General features: G+C 41.6%; 1 long non-coding RNA gene across 1 annotated transcript; it reads right to left on the minus strand.

Moving 5' to 3' along the window:
• Positions 1–9,133: 9,133 nt before the first annotated feature.
• On the minus strand, positions 9,134–10,485 carry LOC124199398. Its single transcript, XR_006876830.1, has 3 exons — positions 9,894–10,485; positions 9,440–9,733; positions 9,134–9,378 (listed from the first exon to the last, which is right to left on the minus strand). It is a non-coding gene; the product is annotated as an uncharacterized LOC124199398 (long non-coding RNA).
• Between the last annotated feature and the right edge of the window lie 1,764 nt (positions 10,486–12,249).

Genomic DNA, 12,249 nt, shown 5'->3' on the forward strand with positions numbered 1-12,249 from the left:
TCATCAAGAGCATGAAGGCAGCCGACGGCACCAAGTACGCGACAGCCCGATCGACGGAGAATGAAGTACCGGATCAATATCAAGACGCCGTGGCCTCTAAACAAGCAAAGGAATGAATGGGTGCCACACTGAAAGAATACAATTCACTGCAAACGACCGAGACCTACACGGAAGTCGATCGGCCGAAAGACCGTTCAGTGATCAAAACCAGGTGGACCTACAAGCTGAAGCCGGGCTTCAAAGGAAGCCCACCAATCTACAAGGCTCGTTTCGTGGCGAAAGGCTACACGCAGGAGCCCGATGTCGACTACACGTCATCCGAAACGTACGCCCCGACCCTGAAGGTCGACTCTCTTCGAGTGCTGCTCTCCATTGCTGCCGTCCACGACTTGGAACTCACACAACTTGACGTCAAGACCGCCTTTCTCTGCGGATCTCTGACCGAAGAACTGTACATCGAGTTGCCAGAAGGGTTCACTAAACCAGGAAAAGTCGGTCGGCTCAATCATCCAATCTACGGACTGATTCAGTCAGCGTACAACTTCAACGAGACCTTCGACGGCTATATTGTCAAGTACGAACTGATCCGTTCCAACTACGACCCGTGTCTCTACTATCACATTGGAAAGGACCCGAACGACATCACTCTGTTCGGGATTTGGGTCGACGACGGCATCCTGGCAACAAAGACGCTAGAAAAGGCAACAGCCATCATCCAGCACCTGGAGCAGTACCTTGAGATGACCTCGAGACCAGCCGACATCTTCATCGGCCTCGAGATCACAAGGAACCGCGAAGAGAGGAAACTCTACATCTCTCAAGGCACCTACGTCCGTTCACTGCTGGAGAAATTCAGGATGACAGACTGTCATCCCCGTAACGTACCAGCTGATCCCTGCTCTCGCCTCAGCGCCAGAGACCGCCCACAGAACAGTGGTAAACCTCCGCTCACAACGACACCTTACCGCGCCGCAGTCGGCGGCCTCATGTACGTAGCAAAGATGACACGCCCCGACGCCTTGTTCGCCGTCAACGCTTGCTCCCGGCAAAGTATCGACCCCGGAGTACCTCACTGGGAGGCAATCAAGTGGATCTTGGCCTATCTGGCAGGCACAATCGACTTTGGGATCTGCTACGGAGGGACAGGCATCACAAATCATCTTGTCGGCTACTCCGATTCTGATTTCGCAGGTTGCGAGGACACCCGGCGATCCACCTCCGGTCTAATATTCATTTTGAATGAAGGCGCGATCTCTTGGACCTGTCATCTTCAGAAGCCGATCGCACTTTCAACCGCCGAAGCAGAATACTACGCAGCCGGACACGCCAGCAAAGAAATCGCGTGGCAAAGAAATCTGTTGGAGGAGATCGGATTTAAACAACAGGAGCCTACGCCTCTTCTTTGCGACAACAAAAGCGCCATCATGATGGTTCACAATCCGGTCTTCCACGCAAGGACGAAGCACATCGAGTTGAAGTACCACTACATTCGCAAGGAGTTCAAACAAAAGAACATCCGTCTTCTGTCCGTCTCATCCGCAGACGAATTGGCCGACTTCCTCACGAAGCCCTTGAAGGTAGAAGCACTTCGACTGAACAGGGAACGCATCGGTGTCTGCAGCTTGCCTCGAAGCTAAAAACAAAATTCAAATTTTCGTATTTTTTCTTTCTTATTATTCTCCTTACGTCTAACACTTCTCAATTCTTTCAAAATTAAACACCTAGATCAACACGCTCAGATTGAGGGGGAGTGTTAAGTTAACAATCCTCCGCTAGGGGGACTATCCTCGATTATGCACAACGACTCTCAATCGTTGTCATCGTCTTTCTGACGTTCTATTACGTGTGTGTGTCTTCTCTTTCTTATGGTGAACACTTTGTTCGTTCAGCATCCCACCTAGATTATTATCTTACAAGTGTCTCTGTATTCTGTGCTAGTGGACTGCGATCAAAGGTAATATGTTATATCAATCTACCCTCTTTACAATAAGAGATGGCAGCCCTCTTGATGTCAAGAGACGGCATGTTTCCTCAATGTTGAGATGGTAATAAACAAGATGAAAAGTAATGTCTATCCCTTGATCATAATCTAATAATCATGAATTCTTAACTGGCCGACCAAAGTTGTAAAAAGAACATACCAGCAGGATAGCCTTGGACCATAATTCACAACTGTAATCCCTCGAGTTGAATCCCATCTGGAATGTAGCACTACTGTTATAATCCAGTCATCGTGCTGAACCAATGAGTAATTTTGAATCACTATCCAAACATCATGAAAAAGACATTATAATTAATAATACAATAATCACCGACCAACTTATCTGAATTGCGTAACTTAAAACAGAGTCCTTCATGACTAATATTGAATCACCACACAACATTGTGCTGAACAGAATGAACTATCATCATTGCAGAAAGATGTCACATATCAGCTACTATTTAACTGCACTGCTGCACATGGTGAAATGGATTGACCTAGTCTAGGACCCACACATTCTGTAAAAATTAGTTGAGATTAATGTAATTTACCATGGTAAAATCTATTGCACTCCGGAGTCCGGAGCGCTCTAGTGTCAAAAGTGGCTATTGCACTCCGGAGTCCGGAGTCCTCTAGCGTCAAAAGTGGCTATTGCACTCCGGAAAGGAAACATGTAGTACTTTCATTTGGCGGCGAATGGCATTCTGTTTCTGTGTTTTGAAATTTGAATGGTTTTTATTTGAATTCAAAATAAATAACAACCAAATATATTTGAATTTCACTAATAAATACAAATAGTCGGATAATGATAGTAGTAAGATGGAATTTATATTTAGTTATTGTTAACTTAGCTAGAGTACTATGTCCAACATTGAATCAGTACCTTAAAATTCAAATTGTAAATATAGTTAAGTGTCTCGCAACAGGAATAAAGGAGAATTTATAAAACATATCAATTCAGGGTGATATTTCTTGTTAACAATTTAAACTTCTTGCTCTATTTGCTAAGGTGTTACCACAATTCCTACGCACGCAAAATTCTTCATAAGCCTCGATATCAATATCACCAAAAGGATTGGAAATCAGGTATTTCATTGCAGTTTATATTACACAGAGATCATTATATTCAAAGTAAGGATTTAGACAGGTTGTTAAACACGCTATAAACACACGACATAGTGAGTCACCCTCAGACACCCCCTTACTTGCCTGAAGGTCGAGCCGGAATTCTCAGAACGGGGCTTCGAGGGGTTCTTTGTGACCTTTAAACGCATTGACCAGCAACTCACTATTTCTGCTGATTGATTCACACGTAACGTGTGATTCAGCTATATTACACAGAGATCATTCTATTCAAAGTATAAATTTAGGTTGTTAAACACGCTATAAACACACGCCATAGTGAGTCACCCTCTGTCGCCCCCTTACTTGCCTGAAGGTCGAGCCGGAGTTCTCAGAACGGGGCTTCGAGTTCGAGGGGTTGTTTGTGACCTTGAAACGCATTGACCAGCAACTCACTATTTCTGCTGATTGACACGTAACGTGTGATTCAGCTGATTTCACGCTATAAACCATGCAATGTCCGTGTCCCTTATTCCAATAAACTAACAGCTAGACAAGTCTTTCATATCTTGAAACAAAACAATACATAACTAAGTTAACATGCAGTTTCCCAGAGTTGCCGTTCGCTCACCATTTGGTGATCAACGCTCTCGCTCTTGATCACTTGAAATTTATGGTCAATTCGCTCCAATCGCTCGACGTTTATGAAGTGATCAATCGCTGATCGAAATCGCTCAAATCGCTCACCAAAACATTGTATTTCTGGAATGACTCCACTGTCCATCAAAACAAATACAAATCTTGTTACACAGTTATTTCCTGTTACTTCTAGTGCTCGTTTTTGATGGATTAGGGGCTGTCCATATATTACGTAACGCGATGAGGGGGGGGAGGGGGTTGCAAAAAGTGTTACGAAATGTTACAGGGGGGGAGGGGGGGAGTTTTGAAAACGTTACGTAGCAAGGCCGAAAATTTTTTTCAATTAAAAAAAGTTAAAACAGTGGCAAAAATATCGATTTCCCACGCTAAAATGTAACTAAAATGGTTCGTCTGTTTAGTTTTTTGTTTCCCACGAATAAACACAGGAAATACAATTCCCCTGTAAGTGTGCCAGTTAGAACTCGGCCTGTGAGAGTTGCAGCTCGTAGGCAACGAGAACTAATGGCAGTGATTGCTATGCATGAAGAGAATGGAGAACACGTAGAATGGGTTGACGAAGACGAGCTCGATGTCACTGGTATCATTCTGCCCCAAGAAGAAGACGGAGATGACAACCCAATGCCAGTTATTACTATGGAAGAGCATTTCACGGGTGTCTGGGAGGAAGAAAATTAAGTTTTTTCGTTCGTTTCAGTTTGATAGCCTACTCCGCTATCGCCTTCATCTTCTTTATTGAGCCTATCTAAGAGTTTGTACCATGTAACATCAAATACATGGCTTTAATCAAGAAAATTTTGTATTTTGTATTTTTAAATGCACTTGGGGGGTTTTGTTTTTTGTTACGTAATTAGAACGGGGGGTGTCTGTTTTTTTGTTACGATCCGTGACAAGGGGGGAGGGGGGGTCCAAAAAGGTGAAAAATTGCGTTACGTAATATATGGACAGCCCCTTATAGGCCCACTCACGACAACACGACTCATTCAACTTGAGAAATACTAACATTTCAAAATTTGTATCAGAAAGATTGCATCTTTTTGAAGTGAATATAAGACCTGCTGTGCTGAACAATCTTTCACATGCTGCAGAAGAAGGGATGCCACTGTTGTACTCTCTATAATATAATAATTTTTTTCGTGATTAATAATATAATATTGCGTTAGATTTTACAATTCTCGAACTTCCCAGTGTCGTACCTGTAAACCATCTTAATGTTGGGAAAGCGATCTAATGCATCGATGTCAATTGCCTCATCTGTCAAATATTTCTCCACCTCATCGACTTCCGTTGACGCACGCCGATTTAATCCGTCAAGGATTCAAGGAAACGCTTCTTTTTCGGTGAATTTGGGATGTCAACTGTAGACGAACACGACCTGAAAAAAAAACCTTAACTTAGTTCAATGTTACGATTACGTTTAGGCTATGTAAAACAGTGGAAGAGTTATGTAAAAAAAATTAAGGTGTACTGATTACTGAATGTCTGAATCACATATTGGACTTACTGTGGCTGACTATCCTTGAAACGTCGGACTGCTCCTTTTAGTAATGAAGTATACTCAGCTTGGAGAATATCATCTACCCATATCATTTTAAACATTGGGTCACTAATTGAGGCAATGATTAAATGATGCTCGGTCAGTAAGCGTTCAAATCTTGTCTTCAATCCAAGGAGAACAAGAGGCCCACAATGAATTATTGTAGAATCAGTCCGGAATTCTTCCATTTTTTCTATGAGTAGCTTTATGGTGGGTATAACACATCCAATACTCATGTTTTCTTCATTCTGTAGAACATCAAGTGCTTCGGTAAATGGCTCCATTATGCGTACGTATTCCGCTATAAATTCTTTTTCCGATTGTGTTAAGGGATTGACTGCAAAGTGGCGGAATGTTTCGTCCAGCTCCTTAGTTTTCGTCTTAGAAAATTTTTGAACACAGTTCAGGGCGTCATAAAATGAATTCCACCTCGTTTGATTGTGTAAAATGAAAAGCAATCCCAATTTCTCTTTGATGAAATCACTAGCCAAGGAACTTCGAGATTGCTTGTTCCAAATTTTTTGGAGTTTTCGATCCACTTTTTTTTTCAATTTCTTAAAGGATGAATTCGTTATTTTAGAAATATCAGTTGTTGCTATAAGGTTCAATAAGTGACATGGGCACTTAACGTGGTAAGGCAATTTAATCTGTTCTTGCGGTTCGTCAGTAATCTCCGTGTCAGAATCCTCATTTTCGTTTTCAACTATTTCTTCTTGTGCCAATAATGTTTGTCCATAATGTTCTTGGAAAATGTTATCTAAATCCAAATAGACAACGCCATCTGCGTCCTCCTCGTAATCTTCGTCTTCTTCATATTGCAAATTTTCTGGCTCTTCAGTCAATTCATTCTCTCCAAATATTTTAAAAGCCTTCAGGAAGTTTGACCCACTGTCAGTTATCATAACATTTACCTTCCCTTGAATCTTGAATTCTTTGTGGATTTCGTTGATTGTACTCGCAATTACATCGAAAGTATGTCGGCCTTTCACTCGACGGACTGCTAGGCAAGCACTGCTTCTCTTCAAATCTTCTCCTTTCCAGTGGGCTGTCATTCCTAAGTAGCTTCTTTTATGCGCTGTCCACATGTCGGCCGTAGTACAGATATGAGTTGCCTTTTCAAGGGCCAAACACAGAGCAGTTTTTGAGTTAGAATACTCTTTCTTCAGTTTTTCAGTAAAGAAAGTCCTTTTCTTAACCTTTAACTTTCCGACAACGCCCTGCATGAGCCCCAAAAAACCTTCCTTTTCAACAACTCTTAAAGCGTTCATGTCCTTTACAATAAATTTCTAAGGAAATAAATACTAATTAGTTTACTTCTTACTCTTAGAGACTAATTTTGAACCATGATTATTACCATTATTCTGTCATCTAGCTCGTCTTGAGTTAAAATTTGCTTTGAGGTTGGAGGATCTTTTGTACTGACCAAATGTTTGTCAATCGGAGCCTGATCATTCTTAACTTCATTATGTGTCTTGTCCTGAAGTCTTTGGTCTCCAAATGAAGAATTGAACTCGACTAATCTTGGTTTGTGGAAAGTCTGTAAAATCAATATTATGAGTTAAAATTAGCAGCGTGTAAAAAACAGATTAAATTTTACAAAGCACCAATGAAGTACAACAGACCCACCTCAATATGTCTGCGAGCATTATAAAGACTTGTGTGGTTTACATTAATGGTCTTATTCACACAACCCATTATGCATTTGTACACATTGGATCTCTCTCCACTGCTAACCTTCGAAAAGAATTTTTCTGGGACGGTGACAACATATTTCCTTTTCGTTCCTGACTTCCCTGAAGAGTTTGAGTTTTTATCTTGACTTTCAGTTTCAGTTCTAGTAAATTAGTAATGGAGATAATTCAAAAAAGAAACGAAAGTGAAACTTGGTATCATAGATATGGCAATAAAATAACTTACAAATCAATAACAGGGTCATCTTTTGATGTGGAAGGCGTGGGATCCATCTCATAATAGTTCGTTTGCTAGAAAAACTGTCAATTAAAGAGAAAAGTGTAGCAATTTTCTAAATGTTCTCGTGGCGTCTTCAATGGCAGACCACTTCTTACAACGGAAAAAGGCAACCGTTCAACGTTTTTACAGATCTTTTAATTGCGACCGCTAGATGGCGCTGAAGTTTTTACAGAACTTATAATTGCGACCGCTAGATGGCGCTGAAGTAACGATCGATATTGCTCAACACCATTCGCTCTTGATCTCGCTCTCGATAAATTGGTGCGATCAATCGCTCGCTCTCGCTCGCAAAAAAACGAGCGATCGCTCAATCGCTCTCGATCAATCAATCGCTCGCGGCAACTCTGAGTTTCCTTTATTATAGTGAGAATATCAAAAGACATTTTAACTGAATTGTGAGTGCGAAAAAATACTTGGTATTTTCGTGTTCAGTTTCACTCGGTGCTTTGTCATCACATGAATGAACTGACAATGAAAAAGTAATTGATTTAAGAGGGGAACGAATTGGCACATATGGCGGCGTCAATCAAAGATCCTTTAAGAGCGGAATATGGAAGCGCCTTGTCCTTTGATGATGGGTTGCTTTGGGTTCAAACGCCGAGAAGAATAGAGCAAGAAGTTGAAATGTTTATCAAGAAACATCACCCTGAATTGATATGTTTATAAATTCTACTTTATTCCTGTTTATTTGCAATTTGAATCTAAGGTACTGATTCAATGGTGGACTCTCCGACTCTAGCTAAGTTAACAATACTAACTAAGTCCCATCTTTTATACTGGCTAATGGCTATTTGTGTTTATTAATGAAATTCAAATATATTTGATTGTTATAAATATATTGCAAATTTATTTCTTACCCTTAATTGAATTTTTAATGAATTCAAAACCAGTCAAAACACAGAATCAGTCGTTATTTGCCATTCGTCGCCATATTTCCTTTCCGGAGTGCAATAGCCACTTTTGACGCTAGAGGACTCCGGACTCCGGAGTGCAATAGCCACTTTTGACACTAGAGCGCTCCGGACTCCGGAGTGCAATAGGCGTGACCATTTACCATATATCATTCAAAACACAATAATAGCTGATTGAAGCTGGTGAAGCATTCAATATTCATAGCCTTCGTCTCGATAAACAACTTAACTCAACAAGAATTATCTTCCAATGCTCCATGACTAACGCAAAGGCTTTGACTGCTGACCGTATGCTGCTGAGTGCTGACTGACTGCCGACATTTTTTTTTGGGAGGAAGGAGGAAGAAGGAGGAGCCATAGGGGCCACAGGCTATGTTGGCAATGCTGTCATGTTGCCAAACCGAATTAAATACCAAAGCGAAATCAAGCGGCAAAGACGAAATTTTTAAAAATCTGGAAGAAATAAACAATAAAAATACAATTTTGAAATGATAATATTAATATCGCTACAACGTCAACTCATATGATATGACGGGGTTTGTTTGAGCTGAACAGCAGCGGCTTACGTCGTTACACACTTGCATGGGCTAGGCAACACGCAGACGATAAAATTAACGACTTCACGGGGTCCATGTGACGTAATTTATCATTTCGTTATCGGTTTCAGGGCAACAGCCTCGTCAACTTTTGAAACATTTGAAACGTTCCAACGACTGAATTCTTACCCGCACCAAAAGACGCCAACTATCAACAAACATTACGCTTAATATAAACATGTCAGTCTGCAATTTTCCTCTTTTTTCTCAAAAATCACATCAAGATCAAATTACTAAAAAGAAATGTTATTGCGCCAATCGACACTTGTTGCCTTTCTCTTTCAAAGTTGATCGACCCCCAAACATTAATTCACTTAAGCCTATAAGGATCAGTCTTTATTCTTTATTTGAAGAATGCAATTAAGGGTTATTCCCATCAAAAGAAAAGTCCTCGATCCCAAGTAACTGGTCTGTCAACTCCACTTGTAAGAAAAATGTATTAAGAATTTGATTTTGAAAAGATAACTGGAATAGTTTACTGCTGTCACATACACATGCTTGCTTGGTGTTGGCAGTTGATGGGCAGACTGCTGACGGACCGCGCCTCTCTCTGCAGAGTAGCTCAGCTTCGTCGAGGGAATCTCCTTCCGATTCCTTGACGAGTTTAGGAGCCTCGGCCAGTTTTTCCGTTGTCACTTGTACCGGTCTTTCCTCGTTGGGAACCTGGGCAACAATTTCAAACAATCTAAAAAGAAATTCCAGAGAAAGTCTCCTCTCGACTCACTCGTCAACTGCCTGCTGCGAGCGGCCGATCTGGCCGACCAAGGGTGTGTACGCTGGCCAGCAGAGAGTCACTGTTGATGGACCAGAGGTGGAGCAAAGTGCCGGAGCAGGGGCTGGCGATGTCGCCCGTCAGGTCGTTGATGACGATGGCCGCCAGCGGCGCGTTGTGCCCCGTCAACTGGCGGATGAAAGTCAAACGTGAAATCCAGACGATCCGGTCCCTCCCGTCGCCCGACACCAGGAATCCTGTCACTAGGCACTTCGCCAGGAAACCAAATGCTGGGCCCCTCTCAACCTGCTCTTGAGACAAATAAAATCGAATAAAAGAGCAATTAAAACTGAAAACAATCATAATAATAATTAAAACAAAAACGAACCCCAATAAACGAACTCCACACAAAAACATTGGAAAAACCACGAGCCAAAAAGGAAATTGAACTTGGATAATGTTATACCTGTAGGCGTATCACGTGTAGTTGGAGGTAGGAGGCACTTGTTTTCTTCGACGGCCACCCGAGGCCGCTTCAGCTCCTTGACGGCCTACAGCGACGGGTTGTGGTGATTGAAGTGGTGGGAAAAGGACTCGGCCACCGCGCCCGCTCCACCGCTCGCTCCGTCGGAATGGAAGCCAGCCCAGAAATAATAAAGGGGACGGCCTTGAATGGTCACCTATAGCTGACCAGGGTTTTTGATTCACTCGTGATATGCTACAGCAGCTGCTGCGAGACGTGGTTGCTCTCCAGGACAGGTCCGGTGTAGCCACGTTAGGAAATGGCGAGAAGTCGTTCTTATTTTAGCTGGACCAGGGCGGCGCAGCGCCACGCCGCTCTGATTCTTGCAGTCGAGGTCAAAACCGCGAATAAAAACGGTGCAGCCGGGAACTGGTGAAAAAATAAAACAAGTGAAACAAATAGATGGCGTTACTGTAATAATGATTGACACTTTTAGAATTGCGGTTGAAACTTGATCAGATCAGATCAGTTTTCTCATAACTTAATCGAAACGTTCGCAACGCCCAGTAAACAAACTTTGAACGCAACTGCGTACGCCTTTTGGCTGACCAGCAATTGAATCTTAAATCTTAAGCAATACTTTCGTGATAGCTTTGAAAAGGTCCAATGACCAAGATAATATATATTTCAACTACCTGAGAAATTGAAGTAGGCCTATTCCGTACCTATAGGCCAGATCGCCTGGACGCCCTATACTTTCCCCTCTGTGAAAGGACTTTGCGCTTGACACGTAGGACGAAACATGAATTAAATCAACAAATACAAACATCTTTTTTTCCCAACTCCTATTTGCCCACAACAAACAAAGAAACACGATGCAGGAGATAACCGCTGTCTGCTGATAAGACGGGCGCCTGACATTACTCTTCTGTGTAGTGTGTAGGCTGCGTTTAAATACTGACGACACCATGTTCAAAGATTAATCAAACCCATTTAAAAAATTCACCATATTAAAAACAGCAACTACAACAGCAACTACAGGGTACTTTGCTGTTGGACATTCGGAGGATAAATTCAAATAAACTAATACAATCGAGAAATTTAATTTTTAACGAGCAAATATGTGAACATTGAAGACGAATTCAACCAAATTAGTTATTTACGTTACATCAAAGCATAAAAACGTTGGAGTCGTTATCATTTAGCGTTGCGTAAACCATAGCCGAAAAGTCAAATTGCCCAGTTGCATTGGATATATGGCGCAAATGGACTTGAAAACTCTTTTGATTAGTCCGCTAGTCTGCTGCTGTGGGAGCCGATCCAACGTTGCAGATACAAATGGAATCACTCCGCTTCCCAAGCGATACTATTGAAATAGGAGGAAAACATCGAAAACGGTCTCAAAAAGGTCAAGCAAATTGCTGTTACATTGGAAATCCTCGCAGTTTTCCGATAAAGAGATGGGCGGATTGAAGCATGCGGAAACGCAATTGAAATCAGTCCATCTGCTGCAGACATTGAAATTCAAATTTCCCGAGCAATACAATAAATGGCGGGTTAAGGCTTTCGAAAAATGGTGAAATGGTAGGCCTATACGAGAATTGCATTACTTGTTCATTGAAAATGGGCAATGAATGCCAGGAACACTTCATTACTGTAACAAAGAGAGAAACGGGAGGAAAGGGTTTGAAAGAGTCCATCTTGAAATTTTCCCCTCTCTTCGTCCACCACAACCCGAGATTATATCTCTAATCAAAACTGAAAGATGAGGGAATAAACATGTGTGCAAATGTGGCAATGTTATACAAAAGCAACTACGGTATTTCGGTAAATATACACAGAGACGAGAAAAACAGGAAAATGCTGGAACGACTTGTGGTGTTCAACGGGACAATACAAAACAAAAACAAAAAACGAGTGAACGTTGTTCGATATTGAAATTCGCTCGCTTCGTCCCTACCCCACGATGCAGCAGCAAAAGACGGCCATATAGACGGCCATATATAATATATCGAATCATCCAAATGGCGGTAACTAGTTACATTCAAAAGGTTATTCACGTTCCATCTGTCTATGAGGTTTCTCATAATTTAGTAAACTGTAAAGCTCAGAAATAGTCTAATCGCCCACGTAGAAATAAATCGTCATCCTGCTGACACAAACACAGTGATTAGTAAGCCCTAGTAAAAGAACCTTTTCAAATAAGTCGCTTTTTAAATTTCGATGATCACATTTCCGATTTAGATCATCAGGTTACTTGGCAGTCGCGAGTATATACTTGATTATTCTCTAATCGGCATGCTCTTCAAAAAAAAGATGTCAGAACTAAGATTCTGATGCCTGCTGCAGCCTAAGGCTA

This window comes from Daphnia pulex, chromosome 8 (genome assembly GCF_021134715.1).
Source record: "Daphnia pulex isolate KAP4 chromosome 8, ASM2113471v1".
Taxonomy (NCBI): Eukaryota; Metazoa; Arthropoda; class Branchiopoda; order Diplostraca; family Daphniidae; genus Daphnia; species Daphnia pulex.